The 17,451-nt window shown below is 34.7% G+C and overlaps 1 non-coding gene across 1 annotated transcript; it reads left to right on the top strand.

The window, feature by feature from the left end:
* On the top strand, positions 1-74 carry TRNAT-UGU (transfer RNA threonine (anticodon UGU)). The gene has a single exon. It is a non-coding gene; the product is annotated as a tRNA-Thr (tRNA).
* Positions 75-17,451: the final 17,377 nt, after the last annotated feature.

Below are 17,451 nucleotides of genomic sequence, written 5' to 3'. Positions count from 1 at the left end.
GGTGCTGTGGCTTAGTTGGTTAAAGTGCCTGTCTTGTAAACAGGAGATCCTGAGTTCAACTCTCAGCAGTACCTTGTTTTCATCTTCTCAAGAATAAGCTTCCTATCTTAAAGCAGGTCTTTTACCTGTGTGCAAATTCAAATTTGCCATTGTTCCAGCCCTACTGATAGTGCAATTGTGACTCTCTAAGCAGTCTTTCCAATATATCACATCTTTTTGTGATGTAGACAAGTTGGTCAAAGAGCCTGTTTAGTAAACAGAAAATCTTGATTTCGAATGTCAGCAGTGCTTTCCTTTCTTCATGTCAGTTTGGGGCTGTTAGCCGAAAAAGAAGACTTTCACTTCTGTTTGACATCAAACATGTCTTTCCCAAAGCACTAATAAAGTGTATTTGAGAGAAAAAAACTTTCTGCTTTTGAAATGCTCTAAAAGGAATTAGATGAAATAAGTTTATTTAGAGAATATAGGATGGCTTCAAGCATTACAAATTAAAACCAGTGGAAATTGAGTTAAAGAAAAATTTTGCTTTTGAAATGCTCTAAAAGGAATCAGATGAAATAACTTTCTTTAGAGAATATAGGATGGGCTCAAGCATTACAAATTAAAACCAGTGGAATTACACATTAGATGCTACAAATTTTCATAGCAGTTTTCGGAAAAAGCAGAATAATAAATATTCACCTATAGAACATGTGGTGCTGTGGCTTAGTTGGTTAAAGCGCCTGTCTTGTAAACTGGAGATCCTGAGTTCAACTCTCAGCAGTACCTTGTTTTTGTCTTCTCAAGAATAAGCTTCCTATCTTAAAGCAGGTGTTTTACCTGTGTGCAAACTCAAATTTGCCATTGTTCCAGCCCTACTGATAGTGCAATTGTGAGATTAAGAATCTCATCTAATTGCTGAAAAGGAAGTAAGATTGCTTCAAGCTTGACAACTTAACCAACTTAACCAAGATGCTACATCTTCTCAAGAATAAGCTTCCTATCTTAAAGCAGGTGTGTTTTACCTGTGTGCAAACTCAAATTTGCCATTGTTCCAGCCCTACTGATAGTGCAATTGTGAGATTAAGAATCTCATCTAAATGCTGAAAAGGAAGTAAGATTGCTTCAAGCTTGACAACTTAACCAATGGATTTTATTTTGAAATGCCTCCACTTTCCGCACCTGACTCTCTAAGCAGTCTTTCCAATATATCACATCTTTTTGTGATGTAGACAAGTTGGTCAAAGAGCCTGTTTAGTAAACAGAAAATCTTGATTTCGAATGTCAGCAGTGCTTTCCTTTCTTCATGTCAGTTTGGGGCTGTTAGCCGAAAAAGAGGACTTTCACTTTTGTTTGACATCAAACATGTCTTTCCCAAAGCACTAATAAAGTGTAATTGAGAGAAAAAAACTTTCTGCTTTTGAAATGCTCTAAAAGGAATTAGATGAAATAAGTTTCTTTAGAGAATATAGGATGGCTTCAAGCATTACAAATTAAAACCAGTGGAATTTGAGTAAAAAAAAAAATTTTGCTTTTGAAATGCTCTAAAAGGAATCAGATGAAATAACTTTCTTTAGAGAATATAGGATGGCTTCAAGCATTACAAATTAAAACCAGTGGAATTTGAGTAAAAAAAAAATGTTGCTTTTGAAATTCTCTAAAAGGAATCAGATGAAATAACTTTCTTTAGAGAATATAGGATGGGCTCAAGCATTACAAATTAAAACCAGTGGAATTACACATTAGATGCTACAAATTTTCATAGCAGTTTTCGGAAAAAGCAGAATAATAAATATTCACCTACGGAACATGTGGTGCTGTGGCTTAGTTGGTTAAAGAGCCTGTCTTGTAAACAGGAGATCCTGAGTTCAACTCTCAGCAGTACCTTGTTTTCATCTTCTCAAGAATAAGCTTCCTATCTTAAAGCAGGTGTGTTTTACCTGTGTGCAAACTCAAATTTGCCATTTTTCCAGCCCTACTGATAGTGCAATTGTGAGATTAAGAATCTCATCTAAATGCTGAAAAGGAAGTAAGATTGCTTCAAGCTTGACAACTTAACCAATGGATTTTATTTTGAAATGCCTCCACTTTCCGCACCTGACTCCCTAAGCAGTCTTTCCAATATATCACATCTTTTTGTGATGTAGACAAGTTGGTCAAAGAGCTTGTTTAGTAAACAGAAAATCTTGATTTCGAATGTCAGCAGTGCTTTCCTTTCTTCATGTCAGTTTGGGGCTGTTAGCCGAAAAAGAGGACTTTCACTTTTGTTTGACATCAAACATGTCTTTCCCAAAGCACTAATAAAGTGTAATTGAGAGAAAAAAAACTTTCTGCTTTTGAAATGCTCTAAAAGGAATTAGATGAAATAAGTTTCTTTAGAGAATATAGGATGGCTTCAAGCATTACAAATTAAAACCAGTGGAATTTGAGTAAAAAAAAAAATTTTGCTTTTGAAATGCTCTAAAAGGAATCAGATGAAATAACTTTCTTTAGAGAATATAGGATGGGCTCAAGCATTACAAATTAAAACCAGTGGAATTACACATTAGATGCTACAAATTTTCATAGCAGTTTTCAGAAAAAGCAGAATAATAAATATTCACACATGAAAATTGGGGTGCTGTGGTTTAGTTGGTTAAAGTGCCTGTCTTGTAAACAGGAGATCCTGAGTTCAACTCTCAGCAGTACCTTGTTTTTGTCTTCTCAAGAATAAGCTTCCTATCTTAAAGCAGGTGTTTTACCTGTGTGCAAACTCAAATTTGCCATTGTTCCAGCCCTACTGATAGTGCAATTGTGAGATTAAGAATCTCATCTAATTGCTGAAAAGGAAGTAAGATTGCTTCAAGCTTGACAACTTAACCAACTTAACCAAGATGCTACATCTTCTCAAGAATAAGCTTCCTATCTTAAAGCAGGTGTGTTTTACCTGTGTGCAAACTCAAATTTGCCATTGTTCCAGCCCTACTGATAGTGCAATTGTGAGATTAAGAATCTCATCTAAATGCTGAAAAGGAAGTAAGATTGCTTCAAGCTTGACAACTTAACCAATGGATTTTATTTTGAAATGCCTCCACTTTCCGCACCTGACTCTCTAAGCAGTCTTTCCAATATATCACATCTTTTTGTGATGTAGACAAGTTGGTCAAAGAGCCTGTTTAGTAAACAGAAAATCTTGATTTCGAATGTCAGCAGTGCTTTCCTTTCTTCATGTCAGTTTGGGGCTGTTAGCCGAAAAAGAGGACTTTCACTTTTGTTTGACATCAAACATGTCTTTCCCAAAGCACTAATAAAGTGTAATTGAGAGAAAAAAACTTTCTGCTTTTGAAATGCTCTAAAAGGAATTAGATGAAATAAGTTTCTTTAGAGAATATAGGATGGCTTCAAGCATTACAAATTAAAACCAGTGGAATTTGAGTAAAAAAAAAAATTTTGCTTTTGAAATGCTCTAAAAGGAATCAGATGAAATAACTTTCTTTAGAGAATATAGGATGGGCTCAAGCATTACAAATTAAAACCAGTGGAATTACACATTAGATGCTACAAATTTTCATAGCAGTTTTCGGAAAAAGCAGAATAATAAATATTCACACATGAAAATTGGGGTGCTGTGGCTTAGTTGGTTAAAGTGCCTGTCTTGTAAACAGGAGATCCTAAGTTCAACTCTCAGAAGTACCTTGTTTTCATCTTCTCAAGAATAAGCTTCCTATCTTAAAGCAGGTCTTTTACCTGTGTGCAAATTCAAATTTGCCATTGTTCCAGCCCTACTGATAGTGCAATTGTGACTCTCTAAGCAGTCTTTCCAATATATCACATCTTTTTGTGATGTAGACAAGTTGGTCAAAGAGCCTGTTTAGTAAACAGAAAATCTTGATTTCGAATGTCAGCAGTGCTTTCCTTTCTTCATGTCAGTTTGGGGCTGTTAGCCGAAAAAGAAGACTTTCACTTCTGTTTGACATCAAACATGTCTTTCCCAAAGCACTAATAAAGTGTAATTGAGAGAAAAAAACTTTCTGCTTTTGAAATGCTCTAAAAGGAATTAGATGAAATAAGTTTCTTTAGAGAATATAGGATGGCTTCAAGCATTACAAATTAAAACCAGTGGAATTTGAGTAAAAAAAAAATTTTGCTTTTGAAATGCTCTAAAAGGAATCAGATGAAATAACTTTCTTTAGAGAATATAGGATGGGCTCAAGCATTACAAATTAAAACCAGTGGAATTACACATTAGATGCTACAAATTTTCATAGCAGTTTTTGGAAAAAGCAGAATAATAAATGTTCACACATGAAAATTGGGGTGCTGTGGCTTAGTTGGTTAAAGTGCCTGTCTTGTAAACAGGAGATCCTGAGTTCAACTCTCAGCAGTATCTTGTTTTCATCTTCTCAAGAATAAGCTTACTATCTTAAAGCACGTCTTTTACCTGTGTGCAAATTCAAATTTGCCATTGTTCCAGCCCTACTGATAGTGCAATTGTGAGATTAAGAATCTCATCTAAATGCTGAAAAGGAAGTAAGATTGCTTCAAGCTTGACAACTTAACCAATGGATTTTATTTTGAAATGCCTCCACTTTCCGCACCTGACTCTCTAAGCAGTCTTTCCAATATATCACATCTTTTTGTGATGTAGACAAGTTGGTCAAAGAGCCTGTTTAGTAAACAGAAAATCTTGATTTCGAATGTCAGCAGTGCTTTCCTTTCTTCATGTCAGTTTGGGGCTGTTAGCCGAAAAAGAGGACTTTCACTTTTGTTTGACATCAAACATGTCTTTCCCAAAGCACTAATAAAGTGTAATTGAGAGAAAAAAACTTTCTGCTTTTGAAATGCTCTAAAAGGAATTAGATGAAATAAGTTTCTTTAGAGAATATAGGATGGCTTCAAGCATTACAAATTAAAACCAGTGGAATTTGAGTAAAAAAAAAAATTTTGCTTTTGAAATGCTCTAAAAGGAATCAGATGAAATAACTTTCTTTAGAGAATATAGGATGGCTTCAAGCATTACAAATTAAAACCAGTGGAATTTGAGTAAAAAAAAATGTTGCTTTTGAAATTCTCTAAAAGGAATCAGATGAAATAACTTTCTTTAGAGAATATAGGATGGGCTCAAGCTTTACAAATTAAAACCAGTGGAATTACACATTAGATGCTACAAATTTTCATAGCAGTTTTCGGAAAAAGCAGAATAATAAATATTCACCTACGGAACATGTGGTGCTGTGGCTTAGTTGGTTAAAGAGCCTGTCTTGTAAACAGGAGATCCTGAGTTCAACTCTCAGCAGTACCTTGTTTTCATCTTCTCAAGAATAAGCTTCCTATCTTAAAGCAGGTGTGTTTTACCTGTGTGCAAACTCAAATTTGCCATTGTTCCAGCCCTACTGATAGTGCAATTGTGAGATTAAGAATCTCATCTAAATGCTGAAAAGGAAGTAAGATTGCTTCAAGCTTGACAACTTAACCAATGGATTTTATTTTGAAATGCCTCCACTTTCCGCACCTGACTCTCTAAGCAGTCTTTCCAATATATCACATCTTTTTGTGATGTAGACAAGTTGGTCAAAGAGCTTGTTTAGTAAACAGAAAATCTTGATTTCGAATGTCAGCAGTGCTTTCCTTTCTTCATGTCAGTTTGGGGCTGTTAGCCGAAAAAGAGGACTTTCACTTTTGTTTGACATCAAACATGTCTTTCCCAAAGCACTAATAAAGTGTAATTGAGAGAAAAAAAACTTTCTGCTTTTGAAATGCTCTAAAAGGAATTAGATGAAATAAGTTTCTTTAGAGAATATAGGATGGCTTCAAGCATTACAAATTAAAACCAGTGGAATTTGAGTAAAAAAAAAAAATTTTGCTTTTGAAATGCTCTAAAAGGAATCAGATGAAATAACTTTCTTTAGAGAATATAGGATGGGCTCAAGCATTACAAATTAAAACCAGTGGAATTACACATTAGATGCTACAAATTTTCATAGCAGTTTTCAGAAAAAGCAGAATAATAAATATTCACACATGAAAATTGGGGTGCTGTGGTTTAGTTGGTTAAAGTGCCTGTCTTGTAAACAGGAGATCCTGAGTTCAACTCTCAGCAGTACCTTGTTTTCATCTTCTCAAGAATAAGCTTACTATCTTAAAGCAGGTCTTTTACCTGTGTGCAAACTCAAATTTGCCATTGTTCCAGCCCTACTGATAGTGCAATTGTGAGATTAAGAATCTCATCTAAATGCTGAAAAGGAAGTAAGATTGCTTCAAGCTTGACAACTTAACCAATGGATTTTATTTTGAAATGCCTCCACTTTCCGCACCTGACTCTCTAAGCAGTCTTTCCAATATATCACATCTTTTTGTGATGTAGACAAGTTGGTCAAAGAGCTTGTTTAGTAAACAGAAAATCTTGATTTCGAATGTCAGCAGTGCTTTCCTTTCTTCATGTCAGTTTGGGGCTGTTAGCCGAAAAAGAGGACTTTCACTTTTGTTTGACATCAAACATGTCTTTCCCAAAGCACTAATAAAGTGTAATTGAGAGAAAAAAAACTTTCTGCTTTTGAAATGCTCTAAAAGGAATTAGATGAAATAAGTTTCTTTAGAGAATATAGGATGGCTTCAAGCATTACAAATTAAAACCAGTGGAATTTGAGTAAAAAAAAAAATTTTGCTTTTGAAATGCTCTAAAAGGAATCAGATGAAATAACTTTCTTTAGAGAATATAGGATGGGCTCAAGCATTACAAATTAAAACCAGTGGAATTACACATTAGATGCTACAAATTTTCATAGCAGTTTTCGGAAAAAGCAGAATAATAAATATTCACCAACAGAACATGTGGTTCTGTGGCTTAGTTGGTTAAAGTGCCTGTCTTGTAAACAGGAGATCCAGAGTTCAACTCTCAGCAGTACATTGTTTTCATCTTCTCAAGAATAAGCTTACTATCTTAAAGCAGGTCTTTTACCTGTGTGCAAATTCAAATTTGCCATTGTTCCAGCCCTACTGATAGTGCAATTGTGAGATTAAGAATCTCATCTAAATGCTGAAAAGGAAGTAAGATTGCTTCAAGCTTGACAACTTAACCAATGGATTTTATTTTGAAATTCCTCCACTTTTCGCACCTGACTCTCTAAGCAGTCTTTCCAATATATCACATCTTTTTGTGATGTAGACAAGTTGGTCAAAGAGCCTGTTTAGTAAACAGAAAATCTTGATTTCGAATGTCAGCAGTGCTTTCCTTTCTTCATGTCAGTTTGGGGCTGTTAGCCGAAAAAGAAGACTTTCACTTCTGTTTGACATCAAACATGTCTTTCCCAAAGCGCTAATAAAGTGTATTTGAGAGAAAAAAACTTTCTGCTTTTGAAATGCTCTAAAAGGAATTAGATGAAATAAGTTTCTTTAGAGAATATAGGATGGCTTCAAGCATTACAAATTAAAACCAGTGGAATTTGAGTAAAAAAAAAATTTTGCTTTTGAAATGCTCTAAAAGGAATCAGATGAAATAACTTTCTTTAGAGAATATAGGATGGGCTCAAGCATTACAAATTAAAACCAGTGGAATTACACATTAGATGCTACAAATTTTCATAGCAGTTTTCGGAAAAAGCAGAATAATAAATATTCACCTATGCAACATGTGGTGCTGTGGCTTAGTTGGTTAAAGCGCCTGTCTTGTAAACTGGAGATCCTGAGTTCAACTCTCAGCAGTACCTTGTTTTTGTCTTCTCAAGAATAAGCTTCCTATCTTAAAGCAGGTGTGTTTTACCTGTGTGCAAACTCAAATTTGCCATTGTTCCAGCCCTACTGATAGTGCAATTGTGAGATTAAGAATCTCATCTAATTGCTGAAAAGGAAGTAAGATTGCTTCAAGCTTGACAACTTAACCAACTTAACCAAGATGCTACATCTTCTCAAGAATAAGCTTCCTATCTTAAAGCAGGTGTGTTTTACCTGTGTGCAAACTCAAATTTGCCATTGTTCCAGCCCTACTGATAGTGCAATTGTGAGATTAAGAATCTCATCTAAATGCTGAAAAGGAAGTAAGATTGCTTCAAGCTTGACAACTTAACCAATGGATTTTATTTTGAAATGCCTCCACTTTCCGCACCTGACTCTCTAAGCAGTCTTTCCAATATATCACATCTTTTTGTGATGTAGACAAGTTGGTCAAAGAGCCTGTTTAGTAAACAGAAAATCTTGATTTCGAATGTCAGCAGTGCTTTCCTTTCTTCATGTCAGTTTGGGGCTGTTAGCCGAAAAAGAGGACTTTCACTTTTGTTTGACATCAAACATGTCTTTCCCAAAGCACTAATAAAGTGTAATTGAGAGAAAAAAAACTTTCTGCTTTTGAAATGCTCTAAAAGGAATTAGATGAAATAAGTTTCTTTAGAGAATATAGGATGGCTTCAAGCATTACAAATTAAAACCAGTGGAATTTGAGTAAAAAAAAAAATTTTGCTTTTGAAATGCTCTAAAAGGAATCAGATGAAATAACTTTCTTTAGAGAATATAGGATGGGCTCAAGCATTACAAATTAAAACCAGTGGAATTACACATTAGATGCTACAAATTTTCATAGCAGTTTTCGGAAAAAGCAGAATAATAAATATTCACACATGAAAATTGGGGTGCTGTGGTTTAGTTGGTTAAAGTGCCTGTCTTGTAAACAGGAGATCCTGAGTTCAACTCTCAGCAGTACCTTGTTTTCATCTTCTCAAGAATAAGCTTACTATCTTAAAGCAGGTCTTTTACCTGTGTGCAAACTCAAATTTGCCATTGTTCCAGCCCTACTGATAGTGCAATTGTGAGATTAAGAATCTCATCTAAATGCTGAAAAGGAAGTAAGATTGCTTCAAGCTTGACAACTTAACCAATGGATTTTATTTTGAAATGCCTCCACTTTCCGCACCTGACTCTCTAAGCAGTCTTTCCAATATATCACATCTTTTTGTGATGTAGACAAGTTGGTCAAAGAGCCTGTTTAGTAAACAGAAAATCTTGATTTCGAATGTCAGCAGTGCTTTCCTTTCTTCATGTCAGTTTGGGGCTGTTAGCCGAAAAAGAGGACTTTCACTTTTGTTTGACATCAAACATGTCTTTCCCAAAGCACTAATAAAGTGTAATTGAGAGAAAAAAACTTTCTGCTTTTGAAATGCTCTAAAAGGAATTAGATGAAATAAGTTTCTTTAGAGAATATAGGATGGCTTCAAGCATTACAAATTAAAACCAGTGGAATTTGAGTAAAAAAAAAAATTTTGCTTTTGAAATGCTCTAAAAGGAATCAGATGAAATAACTTTCTTTAGAGAATATAGGATGGCTTCAAGCATTACAAATTAAAACCAGTGGAATTTGAGTAAAAAAAAAATGTTGCTTTTGAAATTCTCTAAAAGGAATCAGATGAAATAACTTTCTTTAGAGAATATAGGATGGGCTCAAGCATTACAAATTAAAACCAGTGGAATTACACATTAGATGCTACAAATTTTCATAGCAGTTTTCGGAAAAAGCAGAATAATAAATATTCACCTACGGAACATGTGGTGCTGTGGCTTAGTTGGTTAAAGAGCCTGTCTTGTAAACAGGAGATCCTGAGTTCAACTCTCAGCAGTACCTTGTTTTCATCTTCTCAAGAATAAGCTTCCTATCTTAAAGCAGGTGTGTTTTACCTGTGTGCAAACTCAAATTTGCCATTGTTCCAGCCCTACTGATAGTGCAATTGTGAGATTAAGAATCTCATCTAAATGCTGAAAAGGAAGTAAGATTGCTTCAAGCTTGACAACTTAACCAATGGATTTTATTTTGAAATGCCTCCACTTTCCGCACCTGACTCTCTAAGCAGTCTTTCCAATATATCACATCTTTTTGTGATGTAGACAAGTTGGTCAAAGAGCTTGTTTAGTAAACAGAAAATCTTGATTTCGAATGTCAGCAGTGCTTTCCTTTCTTCATGTCAGTTTGGGGCTGTTAGCCGAAAAAGAGGACTTTCACTTTTGTTTGACATCAAACATGTCTTTCCCAAAGCACTAATAAAGTGTAATTGAGAGAAAAAAAACTTTCTGCTTTTGAAATGCTCTAAAAGGAATTAGATGAAATAAGTTTCTTTAGAGAATATAGGATGGCTTCAAGCATTACAAATTAAAACCAGTGGAATTTGAGTAAAAAAAAAAATTTTGCTTTTGAAATGCTCTAAAAGGAATCAGATGAAATAACTTTCTTTAGAGAATATAGGATGGGCTCAAGCATTACAAATTAAAACCAGTGGAATTACACATTAGATGCTACAAATTTTCATAGCAGTTTTCGGAAAAAGCAGAATAATAAATATTCACCAACACAACATGTGGTTCTGTGGCTTAGTTGGTTAAAGTGCCTGTCTTGTAAACAGGAGATCCTGAGTTCAACTCTCAGCAGTACATTGTTTTCATCTTCTCAAGAATAAGCTTACTATCTTAAAGCAGGTCTTTTACCTGTGTGCAAATTCAAATTTGCCATTGTTCCAGCCCTACTGATAGTGCAATTGTGAGATAAAGAATCTCATCTAAATGCTGAAAAGGAAGTAAGATTGCTTCAAGCTTGACAACTTAACCATTGGATTTTATTTTGAAATTCCTCCACTTTTCGCACCTGACTCTCTAAGCAGTCTTTCCAATATATCACATCTTTTTGTGATGTAGACAAGTTGGTCAAAGAGCCTGTTTAGTAAACAGAAAATCTTGATTTCGAATGTCAGCAGTGCTTTCCTTTCTTCATGTCAGTTTGGGGCTGTTAGCCGAAAAAGAAGACTTTCACTTCTGTTTGACATCAAACATGTCTTTCCCAAAGCACTAATAAAGTGTAATTGAGAGAAAAAAACTTTCTGCTTTTGAAATGCTCTAAAAGGAATTAGATGAAATAAGTTTCTTTAGAGAATATAGGATGGCTTCAAGCATTACAAATTAAAACCAGTGGAATTTGAGTAAAAAAAAAATTTTGCTTTTGAAATGCTCTAAAAGGAATCAGATGAAATAACTTTCTTTAGAGAATATAGGATGGGCTCAAGCATTACAAATTAAAACCAGTGGAATTACACATTAGATGCTACAAATTTTCATAGCAGTTTTCGAAAAAAGCAGAATAATAAATATTCACCTATGGAACATGTGGTGCTGTGGCTTAGTTGGTTAAAGCGCCTGTCTTGTAAACTGGAGATCCTGAGTTCAACTCTCAGCAGTACCTTGTTTTTGTCTTCTCAAGAATAAGCTTCCTATCTTAAAGCAGGTGTTTTACCTGTGTGCAAACTCAAATTTGCCATTGTTCCAGCCCTACTGATAGTGCAATTGTGAGATTAAGAATCTCATCTAATTGCTGAAAAGGAAGTAAGATTGCTTCAAGCTTGACAACTTAACCAACTTAACCAAGATGCTACATCTTCTCAAGAATAAGCTTCCTATCTTAAAGCAGGTGTGTTTTACCTGTGTGCAAACTCAAATTTGCCATTGTTCCAGCCCTACTGAGAGTGCAATTGTGAGATTAAGAATCTCATCTAAATGCTGAAAAGGAAGTAAGATTGCTTCAAGCTTGACAACTTAACCAATGGATTTTATTTTGAAATGCCTCCACTTTCCGCACCTGACTCTCTAAGCAGTCTTTCCAATATATCACATCTTTTTGTGATGTAGACAAGTTGGTCAAAGAGCCTGTTTAGTAAACAGAAAATCTTGATTTCGAATGTCAGCAGTGCTTTCCTTTCTTCATGTCAGTTTGGGGCTGTTAGCCGAAAAAGAGGACTTTCACTTTTGTTTGACATCAAACATGTCTTTCCCAAAGCACTAATAAAGTGTAATTGAGAGAAAAAAAACTTTCTGCTTTTGAAATGCTCTAAAAGGAATTAGATGAAATAAGTTTCTTTAGAGAATATAGGATGGCTTCAAGCATTACAAATTAAAACCAGTGGAATTTGAGTAAAAAAAAAAATTTTGCTTTTGAAATGCTCTAAAAGGAATCAGATGAAATAACTTTCTTTAGAGAATATAGGATGGCTTCAAGCATTACAAATTAAAACCAGTGGAATTTGAGTAAAAAAAAAATGTTGCTTTTGAAATTCTCTAAAAGGAATCAGATGAAATAACTTTCTTTAGAGAATATAGGATGGGCTCAAGCATTACAAATTAAAACCAGTGGAATTACACATTAGATGCTACAAATTTTCATAGCAGTTTTCGGAAAAAGCAGAATAATAAATATTCACCTACGGAACATGTGGTGCTGTGGCTTAGTTGGTTAAAGAGCCTGTCTTGTAAACAGGAGATCCTGAGTTCAACTCTCAGCAGTACCTTGTTTTCATCTTCTCAAGAATAAGCTTCCTATCTTAAAGCAGGTGTGTTTTACCTGTGTGCAAACTCAAATTTGCCATTGTTCCAGCCCTACTGATAGTGCAATTGTGAGATTAAGAATCTCATCTAAATGCTGAAAATGAAGTAAGATTGCTTCAAGCTTGACAACTTAACCAATGGATTTTATTTTGAAATGCCTCCACTTTCCGCACCTGACTCTCTAAGCAGTCTTTCCAATATATCACATCTTTTTGTGATGTAGACAAGTTGGTCAAAGAGCTTGTTTAGTAAACAGAAAATCTTGATTTCGAATGTCAGCAGTGCTTTCCTTTCTTCATGTCAGTTTGGGGCTGTTAGCCGAAAAAGAGGACTTTCACTTTTGTTTGACATCAAACATGTCTTTCCCAAAGCACTAATAAAGTGTAATTGAGAGAAAAAAAACTTTCTGCTTTTGAAATGCTCTAAAAGGAATTAGATGAAATAAGTATCTTTAGAGAATATAGGATGGCTTCAAGCATTACAAATTAAAACCAGTGGAATTTGAGTAAAAAAAAAAATTTTGCTTTTGAAATGCTCTAAAAGGAATCAGATGAAATAACTTTCTTTAGAGAATATAGGATGGGCTCAAGCATTACAAATTAAAACCAGTGGAATTACACATTAGATGCTACAAATTTTCATAGCAGTTTTCAGAAAAAGCAGAATAATAAATATTCACACATGAAAATTGGGGTGCTGTGGTTTAGTTGGTTAAAGTGCCTGTCTTGTAAACAGGAGATCCTGAGTTCAACTCTCAGCAGTACCTTGTTTTCATCTTCTCAAGAATAAGCTTACTATCTTAAAGCAGGTCTTTTACCTGTGTGCAAACTCAAATTTGCCATTGTTCCAGCCCTACTGATAGTGCAATTGTGAGATTAAGAATCTCATCTAAATGCTGAAAAGGAAGTAAGATTGCTTCAAGCTTGACAACTTAACCAATGGATTTTATTTTGAAATGCCTCCACTTTCCGCACCTGACTCTCTAAGCAGTCTTTCCAATATATCACATCTTTTTGTGATGTAGACAAGTTGGTCAAAGAGCTTGTTTAGTAAACAGAAAATCTTGATTTCGAATGTCAGCAGTGCTTTCCTTTCTTCATGTCAGTTTGGGGCTGTTAGCCGAAAAAGAGGACTTTCACTTTTGTTTGACATCAAACATGTCTTTCCCAAAGCACTAATAAAGTGTAATTGAGAGAAAAAAAACTTTCTGCTTTTGAAATGCTCTAAAAGGAATTAGATGAAATAAGTTTCTTTAGAGAATATAGGATGGCTTCAAGCATTACAAATTAAAACCAGTGGAATTTGAGTAAAAAAAAAAATTTTGCTTTTGAAATGCTCTAAAAGGAATCAGATGAAATAACTTTCTTTAGAGAATATAGGATGGGCTCAAGCATTACAAATTAAAACCAGTGGAATTACACATTAGATGATACAAATTTTCATAGCAGTTTTCGGAAAAAGCAGAATAATAAATATTCACCAACAGAACATGTGGTTCTGTGGCTTAGTTGGTTAAAGTACCTGTCTTGTAAACAGGAGATCCTGAGTTCAACTCTCAGCAGTACCTTGTTTTCATCTTCTCAAGAATAAGCTTACTATCTTAAAGCAGGTCTTTTACCTGTGTGCAAATTCAAATTTGCCATTGTTCCAGCCCTACTGATAGTGCAATTGTGAGATTAAGAATCTCATCTAAATGCTGAAAAGGAAGTAAGATTGCTTCAAGCTTGACAACTTAACCAATGGATTTTATTTTGAAATTCCTCCACTTTTCGCACCTGACTCTCTAAGCAGTCTTTCCAATATATCACATCTTTTTGTGATGTAGACAAGTTGGTCAAAGAGCCTGTTTAGTAAACAGAAAATCTTGATTTCGAATGTCAGCAGTGCTTTCCTTTCTTCATGTCAGTTTGGGGCTGTTAGCCGAAAAAGAAGACTTTCACTTCTGTTTGACATCAAACATGTCTTTCCCAAAGCACTAATAAAGTGTATTTGAGAGAAAAAAACTTTCTGCTTTTGAAATGCTCTAAAAGGAATTAGATGAAATAAGTTTCTTTAGAGAATATAGGATGGCTTCAAGCATTACAAATTAAAACCAGTGGAATTTGAGTAAAAAAAAAATTTTGCTTTTGAAATGCTCTAAAAGGAATCAGATGAAATAACTTTCTTTAGAGAATATAGGATGGGCTCAAGCATTACAAATTAAAACCAGTGGAATTACACATTAGATGCTACAAATTTTCATAGCAGTTTTCGGAAAAAGCAGAATAATAAATATTCACCTATGGAACATGTGGTGCTGTGGCTTAGTTGGTTAAAGCGCCTGTCTTGTAAACTGGAGATCCTGAGTTCAACTCTCAGCAGTACCTTGTTTTTGTCTTCTCAAGAATAAGCTTCCTATCTTAAAGCAGGTGTTTTACCTGTGTGCAAACTCAAATTTGCCATTGTTCCAGCCCTACTGATAGTGCAATTGTGAGATTAAGAATCTCATCTAAATGCTGAAAAGGAAGTAAGATTGCTTCAAGCTTGACAACTTAACCAATGGATTTTATTTTGAAATGCCTCCACTTTCCGCACCTGACTCTCTAAGCAGTCTTTCCAATATATCACATCTTTTTGTGATGTAGACAAGTTGGTCAAAGAGCTTGTTTAGTAAACAGAAAATCTTGATTTCGAATGTCAGCAGTGCTTTCCTTTCTTCATGTCAGTTTGGGCTGTTAGCCGAAAAAGAGGACTTTCACTTTTGTTTGACATCAAACATGTCTTTCCCAAAGCACTAATAAAGTGTAATTGAGAGAAAAAAAACTTTCTGCTTTTGAAATGCTCTAAAAGGAATTAGATGAAATAAGTTTCTTTAGAGAATATAGGATGGCTTCAAGCATTACAAATTAAAACCAGTGGAATTTGAGTAAAAAAAAAAATTTTGCTTTTGAAATGCTCTAAAAGGAATCAGATGAAATAACTTTCTTTAGAGAATATAGGATGGGCTCAAGCATTACAAATTAAAACCAGTGGAATTACACATTAGATGCTACAAATTTTCATAGCAGTTTTCGGAAAAAGCAGAATAATAAATATTCACCAACAGAACATGTGGTTCTGTGGCTTAGTTGGTTAAAGTGCCTGTCTTGTAAACACGAGATCCTGAGTTCAACTCTCAGCAGTACATTGTTTTCATCTTCTCAAGAATAAGCTTACTATCTTAAAGCAGGTCTTTTACCTGTGTGCAAATTCAAATTTGCCATTGTTCCAGCCCTACTGATAGTGCAATTGTGAGATAAAGAATCTCATCTAAATGCTGAAAAGGAAGTAAGATTGCTTCAAGCTTGACAACTTAACCATTGGATTTTATTTTGAAATTCCTCCACTTTTCGCACCTGACTCTCTAAGCAGTCTTTCCAATATATCACATCTTTTTGTGATGTAGACAAGTTGGTCAAAGAGCCTGTTTAGTAAACAGAAAATCTTGATTTCGAATGTCAGCAGTGCTTTCCTTTCTTCATGTCAGTTTGGGGCTGTTAGCCGAAAAAGAAGACTTTCACTTCTGTTTGACATCAAACATGTCTTTCCCAAAGCACTAATAAAGTGTATTTGAGAGAAAAAAACTTTCTGCTTTTGAAATGCTCTAAAAGGAATTAGATGAAATAAGTTTCTTTAGAGAATATAGGATGGCTTCAAGCATTACAAATTAAAACCAGTGGAATTTGAGTAAAAAAAAAATTTTGCTTTTGAAATGCTCTAAAAGGAATCAGATGAAATAACTTTCTTTAGAGAATATAGGATGGGCTCAAGCATTACAAATTAAAACCAGTGGAATTACACATTAGATGCTACAAATTTTCATAGCAGTTTTCGGAAAAAGCAGAATAATAAATATTCACCTATGGAACATGTGGTGCTGTGGCTTAGTTGGTTAAAGCGCCTGTCTTGTAAACTGGAGATCCTGAGTTCAACTCTCAGCAGTACCTTGTTTTTGTCTTCTCAAGAATAAGCTTCCTATCTTAAAGCAGGTGTTTTACCTGTGTGCAAACTCAAATTTGCCATTGTTCCAGCCCTACTGATAGTGCAATTGTGAGATTAAGAATCTCATCTAAATGCTGAAAAGGAAGTAAGATTGCTTCAAGCTTGACAACTTAACCAATGGATTTTATTTTGAAATGCCTCCACTTTCCGCACCTGACTCTCTAAGCAGTCTTTCCAATATATCACATCTTTTTGTGATGTAGACAAGTTGGTCAAAGAGCTTGTTTAGTAAACAGAAAATCTTGATTTCGAATGTCAGCAGTGCTTTCCTTTCTTCATGTCAGTTTGGGGCTGTTAGCCGAAAAAGAGGACTTTCACTTTTGTTTGACATCAAACATGTCTTTCCCAAAGCACTAATAAAGTGTAATTGAGAGAAAAAAAACTTTCTGCTTTTGAAATGCTCTAAAAGGAATTAGATGAAATAAGTTTCTTTAGAGAATATAGGATGGCTTCAAGCATTACAAATTAAAACCAGTGGAATTTGAGTAAAAAAAAAAATTTTGCTTTTGAAATGCTCTAAAAGGAATCAGATGAAATAACTTTCTTTAGAGAATATAGGATGGGCTCAAGCATTACAAATTAAAACCAGTGGAATTACACATTAGATGCTACAAATTTTCATAGCAGTTTTCGGAAAAAGCAGAATAATAAATATTCACCAACAGAACATGTGGTTCTGTGGCTTAGTTGGTTAAAGTGCCTGTCTTGTAAACAGGAGATCCTGAGTTCAACTCTCAGCAGTACATTGTTTTCATCTTCTCAAGAATAAGCTTACTATCTTAAAGCAGGTCTTTTACCTGTGTGCAAATTCAAATTTGCCATTGTTCCAGCCCTACTGATAGTGCAATTGTGAGATAAAGAATCTCATCTAAATGCTGAAAAGGAAGTAAGATTGCTTCAAGCTTGACAACTTAACCATTGGATTTTATTTTGAAATTCCTCCACTTTTCGCACCTGACTCTCTAAGCAGTCTTTCCAATATATCACATCTTTTTGTGATGTAGACAAGTTGGTCAAAGAGCCTGTTTAGTAAACAGAAAATCTTGATTTCGAATGTCAGCAGTGCTTTCCTTTCTTCATGTCAGTTTGGGGCTGTTAGCCGAAAAAGAAGACTTTCACTTCTGTTTG

The sequence above is a fragment of the Dendrobates tinctorius genome, unplaced genomic scaffold, assembly GCF_039654945.1.
Source record: "Dendrobates tinctorius isolate UK_male_01 unplaced genomic scaffold, ASM3965494v1 ptg000254l, whole genome shotgun sequence".
Lineage (NCBI taxonomy): Eukaryota > Metazoa > Chordata > Amphibia > Anura > Dendrobatidae > Dendrobates > Dendrobates tinctorius.
Note: the sequence above shows the minus strand (reverse complement) of the source record. Positions and strands in the feature narration are given on the sequence as shown.